General features: G+C 42.5%; 1 protein-coding gene across 2 annotated transcripts in view; it reads right to left on the bottom strand.

Annotated features, from left to right (window-relative positions):
- The window catches only part of grid2 (glutamate receptor, ionotropic, delta 2), a 979554-nt gene that overhangs the window by 245428 nt on the left and 716367 nt on the right, over positions 1-17759 (bottom strand). The window lies entirely within an intron of this gene.

Here is a 17759-nt window from a genome sequence, read left to right as displayed (position 1 = left end):
CGAAGGGCCTGTTTCCACACTGTAAGGAATCTAATCTAATCTAAACCTGTTGGACTATAACCTGGTGTTGCGTGATTTTTAATTTTGTCCAACACCGGCAGTCCAACATGAATGTCAAAGATGTGGAGGTGCTGGTGTTGGACTGGGGTGGGCAAAGCCAGAAGTCACATGAAAACAGATTATAGTCCAACAAGTTTATTTGAAATCACAAGCTTTCAAAGTGCTGCCCCTTCGTCAGGTTAAGTGCCTTCACCTGATGTGGGAATGAAGCTTGTGGGTCAGGGCTGAGAGGTAAATGGGAAAGGGGTGGGGTTGGGGGGGAGGTAGCTGGGAAAGCGATAGGTGGTTAAAGGTGAGGGAAAAGGTGATAGGTCAGCAGGGGCAGTGATGGACAAGTCCAGAGGGCGGGGCTGAGTTGGCAGCTTGGAGCTAACATAATGTGGGCGAAGTGGAAATGAGGAAGCTGTTGAAATCCACATTTATTCCATGTGGTTGCAGGATCCCAAGGCAGAATATGAAACATTCCTCCTCCAGGCATCAGGTGGTAACGGTTTGGCAATGGAGGAGGACCAGGATCTGCATGTCCTTGACGGAGTGAGAGGGAGAGTTGAAGTGTTCAGCCATGGGGCGGTGGGGTTGGTGGGTGTAGGTGTCCCAGAGATGTTCTCTGAAACAATCCACAAGAAGGTGTCCTGTCTCCCCGATGTTGAGGAGACCAAACCGGGATACGGCCCAAATACTGGCAAACGGGGCCACATTAATTTGGGATACCTGATCAGCATAGACGAGTTGGACTGAGGGGTCTGATTCTGTGCTGTACATCTCTATGACTCTTACTCCTTTTATTGGTTTGAAGGAATACTTTAAAAGTAACTCTGCTGTTGCTGTTCATCAGAGAGGAGAAGAGGTCAAAAATCAGCAGGACTAAAGATACAATATAAAACAAAATCAAACTAATTCCTGATGAAATAAATCTTGGTATCTGTTGATTGGCCTTTCAGATGGAATTATTACAGTCAGATTTTTATAGTAAGGCACTGAGATCTTATGACACGCTGGGAGCTCCCAGGACCTAGGACTCACAGAATTACAGAATCTCTACAATGTGGAAGCAGGCCATTCAGCCCCCCAAAAGCATCTCACCCAGACCTACCACCTGCCCTAACATCCCACATTTCCCGCAGCTAATCCACCTAGCCTGCACATCCTAGGCAATTTCCCATGGTCAATCCACCTAACCTGTGCATCTTTGGACTGCAGTAGGAAACCAGAGCACCACAGCATGGATTTACGAAGGGGAGATTGTGCTTGACTAATCTTCTGGAATTTTTTGAGGATGTAGCTATGAAGATGGACAAAGGAGAGCCAGTGGATGTAGTGTACTGGACATTTAGAAAGCCTTTGACAAAGTCCCACATAGGAGATTAGACAGCAAAATTAGGGCACACGGTATTGGGGGCAAAATACTGACTTGGACTGAAAATTGGCTGGCTGACAGGAAGCAAAGAGTAGTGATAAATGAGTCCCTTTCGGAATGGCAGGCGGTGACCAGTGGAGTACCACAAGGTTTGGTGCTGGAACCGCAGCTGTTTACAATATACATTAATGATATAAATGAAGGTATTGAAAGTAATATTAGCAAATTTGCTGATGACACAAAGCTGGGTGGCAGGGCGAAATGTGAGGAGGATGTTATGAGAACATAGGGTGACCTGGACAGGCTAGGTGAGTGGATGGATGCATGGCAGATGCAGTTTAATGTAGATAAATGTATAGTTATCCACTTTGGTGGGAAGAACAGGAAGGCAGATTACTATCTAAATGGAGTCAAGTTAGGTAAAGGGGAAGTACAATGAGATCCAAGTGTTCTTGTACATCAGTCAATGAAAGCAAGCATGCAGGTGCAGCAGGCAGTTAAGAAAGCTAATAGCATGCTGGCCTTCATAACAAGAGGAATTGAGTATAGAAGCAAAGAGGTCCTTCTGCAGCTGCACAGGGCCCTTTTGACACTGCACCTGGAGTATTGTGTGCAGTTTTGGTCTCCAAATTTGAGGAAGGACATTCTGGCTATTGAGGGGGTGCAGTGTAGGTTCATGAGATCAATTCCCAGAATGGCAGGACTATCATATGTTGAAAGATTGGAGCAACTGAGCTTGTATACACTTGAGTTTAGAAGGATGAGAGGGATCTGATTGAGACGTATAAGATTATTAAAGGATTGGATACTCTAAAGGCAGGAAGCATGTTTGTGCTGATGGGTGAATCTAGAACCAGAGGACACATTTTAAAATAAAGGGGTAGGCCATTTAGAACAGAGTTGAGGAGAAACTTCTTCACCCAGAGAGTGGTGGGTGTATGGAATGCTCTGCCCCAGAAGGCAATGGAGGCTAGGTCTCTGGATACTTACAAGAAGAGATGGATAGAACTGTGAAAGGTAGTGGAATCAAGGGTTATGGGGATAAGGCAGGAACAGGATACTGATAGAGGATGATCAGCCATGATCATAATGAATGGTGGTGCTGGCTCGAAGGGCTGAATGGCCTACTCCTGCACCTATTGTCTATTGTCACTCGGAGGAAGCCTGTGCATACATTGCGAGAATGTGCATACCCCACACGGATAGTAACCCAGGGGTGAAATCAAACCCAGGTCCCCAGCACTGTGAGGCAGCAGTGCTAATCACTGAGCCACTGTGCCACCCCAAATAAAGTATTTTCATTGCTTAACTTAAAAACTGAGAGCAAGTTGACATTCACAGCAGGGCATTAACTACCTTAAGGTAAGGTTAAAATGTTATTTTTTATTGATTTTGTGCAGGCTGTTGTTTCCAGAACCACAATATTTTTTTTCCAAAACAAAAGAATCTTCTTTAAGCATTCCCTGAATCCATTGTCTAATCAGTTTCAAGCCCTTTGTGCTGTGAATAAATTTGTTTGTCCATATACTGTAGACATTCAAGAGATAAAAAGGCATCAGATCTTATCTTGTTACAACACTAGTGTGACTATGGCAACCATAACTGACTCTGGGCTCTCCTCTGACTGTTTTTTATTGGGAGCAAATACATTTCCTTCAGAAGCTGCTCTTAACTCAACAACAACTTGGATCTAAGTGGCACCTTCAACTCCGTGGAATGTCCCAGGATCCTTCACCAGAGCATGAGCAAAACAAAATTTGACATTGAGCCACACCAAGGACATTCCTGATGAAGGGCTTACGCCTGAAACGTCGATTCTTCTGCTCCTCGGATGCTGCCTGACCTGCTGTGCTTTTCCAGCACCACACTCTCGATTCTGATCTCCAGCATCTGCAGTCTTCACTTTCTCCTACACAAAGGAGGTGTGTTAGCGTTTAAGGAGCATCTTAAAAGTAGACGGGGAGAGAGCTGGAGAGATTTTGGGATGGAATTCCAGAGCTCTAGGGCCCAGGCAACTGAAGGCACTGCCGCCAATGGTGGAGCGATGAAAATTGAGGGTGTGCAAGAGACCAGCAACGTAGGAATACAAAGATCTCAAATGGCTGTAAAGATGGAGGAGATTGGGAGCTCACAGAAACTGAGAGGTGTGAAGCTATAGAGAGATTGGAAAAGAAGGATAGGACTTAGGATCGGGGCAGCAGAGTTTGAGGCCAGCTCATCTCGTGGGTGGCACGGTGGCACAGTGGATAGCACTGCTGCCTCACAGCGCCAGAGACCCGGGTTCAATTCCCGCCTCAGTCAACTCTCTGTGTGGAGTTTGCACATTCTCCCTGTGTCTGCGTGGGTTTCCTCCGGGTGCTCCGGTTTCCTCCCACAGTCCAAAAATGTGCAGGTTAGGTGAATTGGCCATGCTAAATTGCCTGTAGTGTTAGGTGAAGGGGTAAATGTAGGGGAATGGGTCTGGGTGGGTTGCGCTTCAGCGGGTCGGCGTGGACTTGTTGGGCCGAAGGGCCTGTTTCCACACTGTAAGTAATCTAGTAATCTAATGTAAGGTAGCAGTGAGGAAGCCAGACAGAAGAACAATTGGAGTGTCCAGTGTCGAGTCAGAAGAACATGGGGAAGCAAAAGAAAGGAAGCAATGTCAATGTTTCAAACTTAAGGCAGCTCATAAGCACGAGTCTTTACTGCGTAATATGATTGTAATTCTGTCAGAGAGTACTTTCTGGGTATCTCATTGTTTATGATGCCAGCTCCATCACTAATCTATCTTATGTCCACTGGCTGAGTGTGTTACTGCATGCAACATGGTGGAATATTAGCTTGGGCCATGTATCCCCTCTTGTAAGCTCCCAAGCCCTCCACATTCAATGGGCACCATGACTGAATCTCCAAAAACTAAAACTGCAGGATATCGGCCATCAGGTTGGTAGCACCCTCCAGTACCGTACTGCAGGAGTGCTGCACTGAAGGAGGCGCCATTTTTAAGAGATGTTAAATCAAGGCAGATGAAAAAACAATTCAGAGAAGAGCAGAGAGAGTGATTCCTGGCTTTCTGACCTGTATATATCCGTCCTCCAGCAGCTCTGGTCATCATCACACTGCAGTAGTAAAAGCTGACTGTGTAAATTGGTTGCTACAATCCCGGTGTTACAGCAGTGACAAAGAACGTGAGAACAAGGAACTGGAGGAGGCCATTCAGCCCCTCAAGGCTGCTCCGCTATTTAATACGATCATGGCTGATCTCATCTTGGCCTCAACTCCACTCCCTTGCCCACTCCCCATAACCCCTCAGCCTGTAACTGATTAAAAATATATCTGTCCCCCTTCATTATTTATTGTCAAGTATATATTGTCACAATGTAGAGTAGAAAGTATCACAATTCTCCAGTGCCATCATCAAACACAGAAAAATAAACCAAAACATAGCACACAAAGGCAGAAAAATGAAGAGACAGTGTCTAACTGTACAGTTAAGCGCTGGGGGTCCTGGTGGTCAGGCACAACTCCCCTTCGTTATGCCGCCATTGGAACAGAATTTGACTAATCTTCAATGCAGTCTCACCTCCACTGATGCCCCTGCTCATTATAAGTCCTCGATGGATCTCGCCAATGCAGATGCCACCAATGTCACTGGGTATCAGACCGGCCCTAACTCAACTCCACTGCTGCCATGAGTCTGCTTCAGGCCTACCCCTCGCCGATGCAGCCACCGCTGATGCTGCCAGATCGCTTACTGGGCTCAAACCCATCTCCACCCCAGCAGGCATGAGTCGGCACTAGGGCCACCTAATTGATGAGGAAGCACTGGGCTCACTATGAGCCGGTGCTGGGAACACTTGCCGATTGCCAACACCATTACCGCGACTGAGCTCTTCATTAAGAGGTAAGTAAAAAAAAAAATTTTTAAATCACGAAGGGGGGGACAAGAAAAAAGTAAAGAAACAAAAAGGAAAGCAGATGAGCCCTGGACTCAGGAGCCCTACTCTGCTGCCATCTTACCAGAAAGCCTAGTCTTAAATGAATTCAATGTTCCAGCAACCCATGCACTCTGGGTAAGCGACTTCCCTAGATTCACGATCCTTAAAGAAATGTAATTTCTCTTCATCTCTGTTTTAAATCTGCTACCCCTTATCCTAAAATGGTGGCCTTTCATTCTAGATTGTGCCACGTGAGGAAATGTCTACCAGCATTCCAACCATTTTACTCCCTGCTCAGGAAGTGCTTCGAATTGTCCAATGATCGTGAAGGCAGATCCATCAATGCAATTTGGTTTCTTTTCATTTGTGCATCAATGTGAAGCCAAGGTAAAATCCACTTACTGCAACAAGCGCAATGCCACATGATCATGTACATTTAGCTGCACGGAAAGCAAAGCCCAGGGTTAATATCTGGAGAAAAGTTTGCAGTGAAAAATCACAAGCCTGCTATATGGCCCTCCTTCTTCACTCATATTCTTTACTTTCCTGTGAACTGAATTACAGTTGGTAACGGAAAGGTTGTTTTGCTATCCAAAAAGTCAAAATGACTCCCACCCCTGCCCTCCCTTTTACATATTCCAGATCAATACAATGAATGGCAGCTCATTCCATACATGTATCATCCTCAGTCTGAAAACGTTGCCCCTTAGGTCCCTTCTAAATCTTTCCCCTCTCACCTTAAACTCATGTCCTCTAGTTTTGGACTCCCCCACTTCGGGGAAAAGACCTTGACTATTCACCTATCCATGCCTGTCCTGATTTTATAAACCTCTACAAAGTCACCCCTCAGTCTCCAAGGCTTCAGAGAAACAGTCCCAACCCATTCAGCCTCTCCCTATAGCTCAAGCCCTCCAACCCTGGTAACATCCTTGTAAATATTTTCTGAATACTTTCAAGTTTCACAACATCTTTCCTCCAGTAGGGAGACCAGAAGTGAACACAATATTCCAATGTTTTAAAAATGTGCAACAGGATTCACTAGAATTTAAAATTATCTCCATAGGCATGAAATGTCTGCACTAATGCTGACAGCACCATTTCTAGTTTAATTTTCTATGGACTCTGTGTACTTCGCTCTGAATCCACATTTAGGCTTAAGCAAGCAAGCACAGTGAGCACAGATCAGTTACCAGACTTGCATAATTAAACACAGAGCAAATAGCCCAATGAACATTGCGCTGAGTATCAGTTGAACGACATAGACTTTCAAAAGGAAAAACATTACTGAATGCACATTAAATTAATTCACAGAACAGGCCTCAATGTCATGTTTGCAACTAATTGTTGAAACTTTAAGATGATTTTCTAACATGAAACACATTGTAGGTTTACTTATATTTAGGTGTACTTTATTGCCCAGGTGCAGTGGTGCCGAGAGTGTGGCTCACGTGGAAGAATACTCTTATTGTCATGAAGTTCGCAAAGCCTGGCATTTTAGTTGTTTTAAGAAAATTTAATAAACTCTGGAGATCATCATTGGTAAAACCTAAGTGAAATCCAGGGATTATATTGCCCCTAACTGTGAAAGCTTGCCCTTGATGTTCGTCATTTTCATTTCCTGGCTTCATAATTCCCAGTTTCTGGCTCAATTTTCAGCTCACGCAGTGCTGCAATGATACTTTGTTGCAGTTCTCTGTCATTATTCCTGAAGAGATTGCTAATACAGTAATAGGCACTTCATTGTGTTTAGCCATTATGGCCTCAAAACCTTGGGGCAAGTAATAAGTGTTAATGTTGTTCACAAATGACTATATTCGTCCCCATTTCATATTGATAGGGTCTTGAACTTAAAACACATTTATAACAGATTGTGGTTTTAAAAAAGAACATGCTTACAATTTAAATGTGACTCTAAACAACAAGACATCCTACAATGCACCCATGCAAAGATATATAGAGTCACAGAGATATACAGCATGGAAACAGACCCTTCAGTCCAACTCATCCCTGCCGACCAGATATCCCAACCTAATCTAGTCCCATTTGCCAGCACTTGATCCAAATCCTTCCAAACCCCTCCTATTCATATATCCATCCAGATGCCTTTTAAATATTATAATTGTACCAGCCTCCACCACTTCCTCTGGCAGCTCATTCCATACATGCACTATCCTCTGTATGAAAAAGTTGCCCGTTAGGTCCCTTTTAAATCTTTCCCCTCTTACCTTAAACCCAGGCTCTTTAGTTTTGGACTCTCTCACTCCGGGGAAAAAACGTTGACTTTTCCCCTATTCATGCCCCTCATGATTTTATAAACCTCCATAAGTCACCCCTCAGCCTCCAATGCTTCAGAGGAAACAGCCCCAGTCTATTCAGCCTCTCCCTATAGCTCAAGCCCTCCAACTCTGGCAACATCTTTGTAACTATTTTCTGAACACTTGTAAGTTTCACAACATCCTTCCTCCAACAGGGAGACCAGAACTGAACACCATTCCAACAGTGGCCAAACCAATGTCCTGTACACTGCAACATGACCTCCCAACTCATACTCAATACACTGACCAATAAAGGAAAGTATACCAAACACCTTCTTCACTATCCTATCTACCTGCAACCTCACTTTCAAGGAGTTATGAACATGCACTCCACAGTCTCTTTGTTCAGCAACACTCCCCAGGAGCTGACCATTACGTGTACATATAGATAGCTATGCTCCTTAAAATTTTGAGGAACCTTACATTGAATTGGAGTTTTGCTGGGAAATAATGATGTGTAGACAATGTTATTTATGTGTAAATTCAAACGATTCGGAGGGTGTGATTTGTAAATATCTGGAATTCACTTATTGATTTGAATTGCTTCACCAATTGTCTCTTCAAAATATTGTCTCATTCCGCACCTTTTCTTTTGTAAGAGCCACTGGATTTACACATTAATTGCCCAAAGAACTAATTGTAAAAAGACAAGTTATCAGCTCACGGCAAACCAAGTGGATGAAAAATATTCCGGTGACACCATGTTAAGTTTTTTTGGAGAGGCCTGGACAATATTTATCTTTCAGGTAACATTACTGATGATCAATAATTATCTGATCATGACCTCATTATTTTCCCTTGAGAGAGCTTTCTGCACACAAATTGGCTGCTGTGTTTCTAAGATAGAGACATAAGTAAGAGCAGATGTGTGTTATGCAATTCTTCAATTGTTGAATAAGATCATGGTTGATCCATGAGCTCAGCATCATCTTCCTGCTTGATCCCCTGATTCCATCAGTGTACCAACATCTATTGCTCTGACTCTTTGGTCTGCTCAACGACTGATCATCCATATTACAACAGTGATTATACTTGAAACTTTTAGGAAGTTGAAGGCATGGACTGTATCTTTAAGAGAGATTGCTCTTCGGAACTGAAATGTCAAAAGAGCAGTCTCAGAGTAAACTGGAAAATTGAAAATATGTAACATTTGGCTGTGAAGTGGATACCTGAGGTGGCTGCTGTTTTGACAACCATTCAAATTTAATCAAACAGATTAAATTATGCCCCAGGATACTAAAACCCAATCAAGTCTGAATTTATTGTTTTGCCAACATTGAACCAATGAGACAATCCGATGTTGGAGATATAAAAAAGGTGTCATTTTGAAAATCAGGCAGAACAACTGGATTCAACCCAGACCTAAGAAATGAGGAAACACTCTCTGTCAAAGGTACCTTTTCGTATAGAGTCATGAAACATATTTGCAGTAAAAAGATGGAAGATGACCCAGGGAGATCTCTGGAATGAAGAAGACAGACACTGAAGACAACAGCCACTGTATGGTTTTGAAATTACGTTGATGTAATTTTAATAAGTGCTTTGTTGGAACAGCATATTGCTATCGAGTTGGAGGCAGATAATAAGCAGTTAAGAGGAAGTGGGGCTTAGAGTTGTGAATAGTTGTTGGTTAATGTGCACTTTTAGAGTTAATGAATAAATTGATATTATTTTCTTTAAATAATGGAATTTAAGAGTTCTCTGTCACTCATATTTTAACAGATTACATGGTGAGGTGAGCTTTTCTGGGTGTTTGGTTTAATTAACAGGAGGGTTCACAACCATGTCAAAAAAAAAACAAATTTGATCATATGTAAAGCACCTTGGGATTTCCTTAGAGCATGCAAGAAGCTTTATATATTGGAAAGAATTGATGGTAATGAGCTGTGCCTGAAATGTGTGAAAAATTAATGCCAACTTACCTTTCCAGAAGGAGCATCCAACAGTTCTTTTAAGGTTTATTGGTTTGATTGCTAAGAGTGCGAAGATTGAGGTGGTAGGCAATGTGGAATGCACATGGACGATTGTTACCCAGCAATGAGCATGCTTGTAAAAAGTATTTATTTTTGCTGAAAATCAACAACTGTTTTCTAGGACCCTAACTTAACATGGAAGAAACAACCTAGTGGAAAGTGAGGGCTGCAGGTGCTGGAGATCAGAGTCGAGAGTGTGTTGCTGGAAAAGCACAGCAGGTCAGGCAGCATCCGAGGAGGAGCAGAATCGACATTTCGGGGATAAGCCCTGAATGTCGATTCTTGCGATCCTCGGGTGCTGCCTGACCTGCTGTGCTTTTCCAGCAGAAACAAGCTAATACCAGTTTTTGACAGCTGAGTTGGAGATCAAAATAAAAGACCACTCATCAACTCAACAGCAATACCACTGGCTACACAAACCAAGCACAGGCTGCTGAATTGGTATAACCTAAAATGGGGGCAATGTATATTGATGTCTACCCCTACCATATCAAGTGAAGTATTATTGTTGAAAGTGCTTGTCTTGGATGTCATTTGAATACTCAAAATTAGTTTTTTCGACTTCCTTTCACTTGCATTTTATTGCGCTCATGGCAAGGTGAAAGCCACCATTCACCAGAGAGGGAATCGAATATCCATTATATGTCCTGCCTGATGTTACAGTTAGGATTAGGGTGCACCCGCACTTAAATGCTGACCCTCATTCTATCCTTGATCCTAATCCTCACGAATAGGTCAATCTGTATGAACCTGTTTTACAAACTACATCCCATTCAAATATACCGTATTTACTGTGATATAGACTGTAGGGAAATAAATGGTGCCATCTTGCAAAATGTCCTTATTACAGAGGAGGAAATGCTGGATGTCTTGAAACGGGTAAAGGTAGATAAATCCCCAGGACCTGATCAGGTGTACCCTTGAACTCTGTGGGAAGCCAGGGAAGGGATTGCTGGGCCTCTCGCTGAGATATTTGTATCATTGATAGTCACAGGTGAGGTGCTGCAAGACTGGAGGTTTGCTAACGTGGTGCCACTGTTTAAGAAGGATGGTAAGGACAAGCCAGGGAACTATAGACCAGTGTGCCTGATGTCAGTAGTGGGCAAGTTGTTGGAGGGAATCCTGAGGGACAGGATGTACATGTATTTATAAAGGCAAGTACTGATTAGGGATAATCAACATGGCTTTCTTTGAGCATGGGAAATCATGTCTCACAAACTTGACTGAATTTTTTGAAGAAGTAACAAAGAGGATTGATGAGGGCAGAGTGGTAGATGTAATCTAAATGGACTTCAGTAAGGCGTTCGACAAGGTTCCCCATGGAAGATTGATTAGCAAGGTTAGATCTCATGGAATACAGGGAGAACTAGCCATTTGGAAACAGAACTGGCTCAAAGGTAGTGGTGGAGGGTTGTTTTTCAGACTGGAGGCCTGTGACCAGTGGAGTGCCAAAGGATTGGTGCTGGGTCCTCTACTTTTTGTCATTAACATAAGTGATTTGGATGCAAGCATAAGAGGTACTGTTAGTAAGTTTGCAAATTACACCAAAATTGGAGGTGTAGTGGTTAGTGAAAAAGGTTACCTCAGATTACAACAGGATTTTGACCAGATGGGCCAATGGGCTGAGAAGTGGCAGATGGAGTTTAATTTTGATAAATGCGAGGTGCTGCATTTTGGGAAAGCAAATCTTAGCAGGACTTATACACTTAATGGTAAGGTCCTAGGGAGTGTTGCTGAACAAAGAGACCTTGGATTGCAGGTTCATAGCTCCTTGAAAGTGGAGTCGCAGGTAGATAGGATAATGAAAAAAGGGTTTGGTATGCTTTCTTTTATTGTTCAGAGTATTGAGTACAGGAGTTGGGAGGTCATGTTGCAGCTATACAGGACATTGGTTAGGCCACTGTTGGAATATTGCGAGCATTTCTGGTCTCTTTCCTATCGGAAAGATGTTGTGAAACTTGAAAAGGTTCAGAAAAGATTTACAAGGATGTTGCCAGGGTTGGAAGATTTCAGCTATAGGGAGAGGCTGAACAGGCTGGGGCTATTTTCCCTGGAGCGCCGGAGGCTGAGGGGTGACCTTATAGAGGTTTAAAAAATTATGAGGGGCATAGATAGGGTAAATAGGCAAAGTCTTTTCCCTGGGGCCGGGGAGTCCAGAACTAGAGGGCATAGGTTTAGGGTAAGAGGGGAAAGATATAAAAGAGACCTACGGGCAACTCTTTTACACAGAGGGTGGTACGGGTATGGAATGAGCTGGAGGAGAAAGTGAGGACTGCAGATGCTGGAGATCAGAGCTGAAAATGTGTTGCTGGAAAAGCGCAGCAGGTCAGGCAGCATCCAAGGAACAGGAGAATCGACGTTTTGGGCATAAGCCCTTCTTCAGGAATGAGGAAAGTGTGTCCAGCAGCTGCCAGAGGAAGTGGTATCGGCTGGTACAATTGCAACATTTAAGAGGCATTTGGATGGGTATATGAATAGGAAGGGTTTGGAGGGATATGGGCCGGGTGCTGGCAGGTGGGACTAAATCGGGCTGGGATATCTTATTGGCGTGGACGGGTTGGACCGAAGAGTCTGTTTCATGCTGTAAATCTCTATGACTCTACATTCTGAGAAGGAAAAAAAACTGCTAATGCGGACCATAAGGAGGTGAAAACAGGTTGGCTATGCTAATAGCAGTTATATTGAACCAAATGGAATTATTTACATTCTTTTAGGTGTTGTCAATTTGTCATAAAGAAAACTTAGCACGTCATTTGAACACAGTGATCATAAATTGCAAAAAAAGAGTGATTAGTTAATGTTTTCAGTTGAAGAATAAGTATTGTTCAGGACTGGGGAGATCTCCTCTGCTCTTCTTTAAGATTATGCCGTGGAATGTATTGTATCCAAGGACAGACGTGAGTTCATTTTGTCTCATCTGACAGTCAGCATCTCTGACACAGCAGCATTTCTTCAGTGACACTGGAGTTGTCAATGTTCAAGGAATTCAGATGAACCTGCGAGTCAGATACAGAGAGCAAGAGGCCTATTCACTGAAGCCCAACCACCTAAGGTTAGGAAATGGTAACATAGGAATGGGCATACAGCAGAGGGACTGACTGGAGGCTTCCTGGAGTGTCCAAGTGAGGGTGTGAGGATAGAGGTTGGTGGGGCACTAGTATTCCTCTTTCCTCGTTAAAAATACTGAATGAGATGCCTTTCTTATGGAGGCAGTGACTCCCCTGCTCCATTTCACTTTTCAAAATTATGTAGTAAATTTAATATCGAAATCAGACTTCCAGATGCACCAGAGAAAGATTGACTTAAATAAATGAATGAAGTTTCCCATCTCTCTATGGTGGTATATTTTCTTGCCTCAATATTCAGCTTGAAGAAAAGCAGTGTGGGTGTCTCATGGACTGGTGTTGTGTTCCTTCTCTTTAAGTCTTTAATCGCACATTCTGAAATCTCCTTAGCTTGTTCTGGGAATTAATATTGAGATCAGTACTGTGATATACATAAAAATCATTTATTTTTTAAGTCTGGGTTTTTTTTGTATGTCTGTATGTATATCTGTAGCAATGGTGATTTATTTTACAGCAGTTTGTGAGAGGTTCTTTACCTGAGGATTTTTACAATTTACCAAAGTAAACTATTATGTTATAACGTTTATTAGAAATGTCTGGATTTCGGCTTTTTTTTAAGCTGAGTGTAAACATGCATAACTTCAAGAGGGAGGCTTTCTTTTTCATTTTACTTTGTTTTGGGACAGTTCTGTGAAGTCACAAGCAATGCACTTGTGAAGGGGTAAAAATGGTAAGACTAGACTAGAGTAAGGTGTTAGTGATAGTTCCAAAACAGAAGTTTTGCAATAAAACCTGACAAGGTTACTTGAAGTGGAGTATGTTTAAGCTCAGAAAAAAATCAATCACATTTCCAGTCGAAAGTTAAAAATCAAGCAACACCAGGTTATAGTCCAACAGGTTTAATTGGAAGCACTAGCTTTCAGAACGCTGCTGCTTCGTCAGGTAGGTGTCCTCCACAATCGCCTGGTGAAGGAGTGGCGCTCTGAAAGCTAGTGCTTCCAATTAAACCTGTTGGACTATAACCTGGTGTTGTGTGATTTTTAACTTTGTACACCCCAGTCCAACACCAGCACCTCCAAATCATTTCCAGTCTAGGAATAAAATCATATATACCATAAACCTCTCGAGTTGTTTAGGAAAAAAGTGTTCCTTCTGGTGTAAGCACGGTTCAAGTGATGTTTTTGGTTCTGACACAAGGGTGTTTTTGGACATTATAATAAAGTGTTTTGATATTAATGCGACTATACTTTATTGCATTTAAAATTCTTTGAGCTGGTAAGTAAATAGTTTGGTTTATTCTATTTTATCTTCATTTCTTTTGTCTAATAAAGTTCTGATGAATTGTTGAAACAAAATCTGCAACATTGTTTGTTTATATCTCAGTAGAGAGAACTTGTAAAGGAGTGTTTTGGGATTAATGTGATTTTACATCCTTGTGTGTTTAAAAGTCTTTGTATCTGTGTTACAAATAAATAAGTTGGTTTCGCTTATTTTATCTTCATTTCTTCTAAATAAGCTTTTGCTTTATTGTTGAAACAAATTCTGCAACATTGATGTTTATGTTTCAGTGAGAGAACTTGTAAAGGAGTGTTTTGGGATTAATGTGATTTTCCATCCTTGATCTATCTCATAAATAAATAAGCTGGCTTTGCTTATTGTATCTTCATTTATTTTAGTAAATAACATTTCTTTTATTGTTATGACAAAAGCTGAAACATTATGTGCTGATGTTTCAGTGAGACCCCACTGAAATCCAAAACAAAACAAAATATAATCTATCAACCAAGTTTCAGTGTGAGATCAGACTTGTCCAATAATAACTGAGTTATGTTCATAGAAACATAGAAGCAGAGAGGAGTAGGTGTAGGCCATTCAGACCCTCAAACCTGTTCTGTGATATGATTCAAAATGATCATGGCTGATCACTGACCTAAATATCCTAATCCCACCCTCCCAATATATCTCTTGATCCCTTTAGTCACAACAGCTATCAAGCCACAAGACTTCCTTCTTGACGAAACATAATATTTTGGGCTCAATATTTCGATGGTAGTGAATTCCATGAACTCACCATTTTCTGGGTGAAGACATTTATCCTCAACCCTGTCCTAAAAGACTTAACCCTTATCTTTGAACTATGACCCCTGGATTCTGGTCTCCCCCCACCCCCCCAACCTCCCCTACCATTGCGGATATCCTTCCTGATTCATAGACTGGTACTGCCATAATGTTAAGGGTTTAGATGGAGAGGAATTTGTTAAGTGTGTACAAGACAATTTTCTGATTCAGTATGTGGATGTACCTATTAGAGAAGGTTCAAAACTTGGCCTACTCTTGGGAAATAAGGCAGGGCAGACGACTGATGTGTCTGTGTGGGGAGAACTTTGGGGCCAGCGACCATAATTCTATTAGATTTAAAATAGTGATGGAAAAGGATAGACCAAATTTAAAAGTTGAAGTTCTAAATTGGAGAAAGGCCGATTTTGACGGTATTAGGCAAGAACTTTCGAAAGCTGATTGGGGGCAGATGTTCGCAGGTAAAGGGACGGTTGGAAAATGGAAGCCTTCAGAAATGAGATAACGAGAATCCAGAAAAAATATCTTCCTGTTAGGGTGAAAGGGAAGGCTGGTAACTATAGGGAATGCTGGATGACTAAAGAAATTGAGGGTTTGGTTAAGAAAAAGAAGGAAGCATTATGTAAGGTACAGACAGGATAGATCGAGTGAATCCTTAGAAGAGTATAAAGGCAGTAGGAGTATTCTTAAGAGGGAAATCAGGAGGGCAAAACGGGGACATGAGATAGCTTTGGCAAATAGAATTAAGGAGAATCCAAAGGGGTTTTACAAATATATTAAGGACAAAAGGGTAACTAGGGAGAGAATAGGGTCCCTCAAAGATCAGCAAGGTAGCCTTTGGGTGGAGCCACAGGAGATGGGAGAGATACTAAATGAGTATTTTGCATCAGTATTTACTGCGAAAAAGGATATGGAAGATATAGACTGTAGGGAAATAGATGGTGACACAATGCAAAATATCCATATTGCAGAGGAGGAAGTGCTGGATGTCTTGAAACGGATAAGGGAGGATAAATCCCCAGGATGTAACCAGGTGTACCCTAGAACTCTGTGGGAAGCTACAGAAGTGATTGCTGGGCCTCTCGCTGAGATATTTGTATCATTGATAGTCACAGGTGAGGTGCTGCAGGACTGGAGGTTGGCTAACGTGGTGCCACTGTTTAAGAAGGGTGGTAAGGACAAGCCAGGGAACTATAGACCAGTGAGCCTGATGTCAGTGCTGGGCAAGTTGTTGGAGGGAATCATGAGGGACAGGATGTACATGTATTTATAAAGGCAAGTACTGATTAAGGATAGTCAACATGGCTTTGTGCGTGGGAAACCATGTCTCACAAACATGATTGAGTTTTTTGAAGAAGTAAAAAAGAGGATTGATGAGGGCAAAGTGGTAGATGTGATCTATATGGACTTCAGTAAGGCTTTCGACAAGGCTCCCCATGGGAGACTGATTAGCAAGGTTAGATTTCATGGAATACAGGGAGAACTAGCCATTTGGAAACAGAACTGGCTCAAAGGTAGAAGACAGAGGGTGATGGAGGGTTGTTTTTCAGACTGGAGGCCTGTGATCAGTGGAGTGCCACAAGGATTGGTGCTGGGTCCTCTACGTTTTGTCATTTACATAAATGATATATATGTGAGCATAAGAGGTATAGTTAGTAAGTTTGCAGATGACACCAAAATTGGAGGTGCCGTGGACAGCGAAGAGGGTTACCTCAGATTTTAACAGGAGTTTGACCAGATGGGCCAATGGGCTGAGAAGTGGCAGATGGAGTTTAATTCAGATAACTGCAAGGTGCTGCATTTTAGGAAAGCAAATCTTGCCAGGACTTATACACTTAATGGTAAGGTCCTAGGGAGTGTTGCTGAACAAAGAGACCTTGGATTGCAGGTTCAGAGCTCCTTGAAAGTGGAGTCGCAGGTAGATAGGACAGTGAAGAAGACATTTGGTATGCTTTCTTTTATTGTTCAGAGTATTGAGTATAGGAGTTGGGAGGTCATGTTGCAGCTGTACAGGACATTGGTTGGGCCACTGTTGGAATATTGCGAGCATTTCTGGTCTCCTTCCTATCGGAAAGATGTTGTGAAACTTGAAAGGGTTCAGAAAAGATTTACAAGGATGTTGCCAAAGTTGGAGGGTTTGAGCTATGGGGAAAGGCTGAACAGGCTGGGGCTGTTTTCCCTGGAGCGTCGGAGGCTGAGGGGTGACCTTATAGAGGTTTACAAAATTATGAAGGGCATGGAAAATGGGCAAAATCTTTTTTTCTGGGGTCAGGGAGTCCAGAACTAGAGGGCATAGGTTTAGGGTGAGAGGGAAAAGATATAAAAGAGGCCTACGGGCAACTTTTTCACACAGAGGGTGGTACGGGTATGGAATGAGCTGCCAGACGAAGTGGTGGAGGCTGGTACAATTGCAACATTTAAGAGGCATTTGGATGGGTATATGAATAGGAAGGGTTTGGAGGGATATGGGCCGGGTGCTGGCAGGTGGGACTAGATTGGGTTGTATATCTGGTCGGCATGGACAGGTTGGACCAAAGGGTCTGTTTCCATGTTGTACATCTCTATGACTCTATTTAACATGTCTAGTCCTGTTGGAATTTTATAGGTTTCTCCCTAACTGCCTTCTGCTTAACGTCATGAGACATTTCAGAGGGCAGTTAAAGTTACCCACATTGCTGTGGGTCTAGAGTCAAGTGTCAACCAGACCAGGTAAGGATGGCAGATTTCTGACCCCAAAAGGAAAACAAATCAGTTTTTCTTTGCAATCCGCACTTTTTTTTAAAATTCAAATTCCAGATTTTAATAATTGAATTTAAACTCAACCAGCCAGCAGGGTGGGATTTGAACACTGTCAAAGTGTTGACCCGTGTGTCTAGATCAGTGACATTAAAGCTGTTCCCTTCAGTTAGCACGTGTTGAACAGCAGCTTACTCATGGTGCCCATTCTAACATATATGGTGGGAGATTGTCCAAAAAAAAGCCCAAGAAAACACTTG

Source organism: Chiloscyllium plagiosum, chromosome 32 (assembly GCF_004010195.1).
Source record: "Chiloscyllium plagiosum isolate BGI_BamShark_2017 chromosome 32, ASM401019v2, whole genome shotgun sequence".
Classification (NCBI taxonomy): domain Eukaryota; kingdom Metazoa; phylum Chordata; class Chondrichthyes; order Orectolobiformes; family Hemiscylliidae; genus Chiloscyllium; species Chiloscyllium plagiosum.
This window is presented reverse-complemented; position numbering and strand designations above follow the sequence as displayed.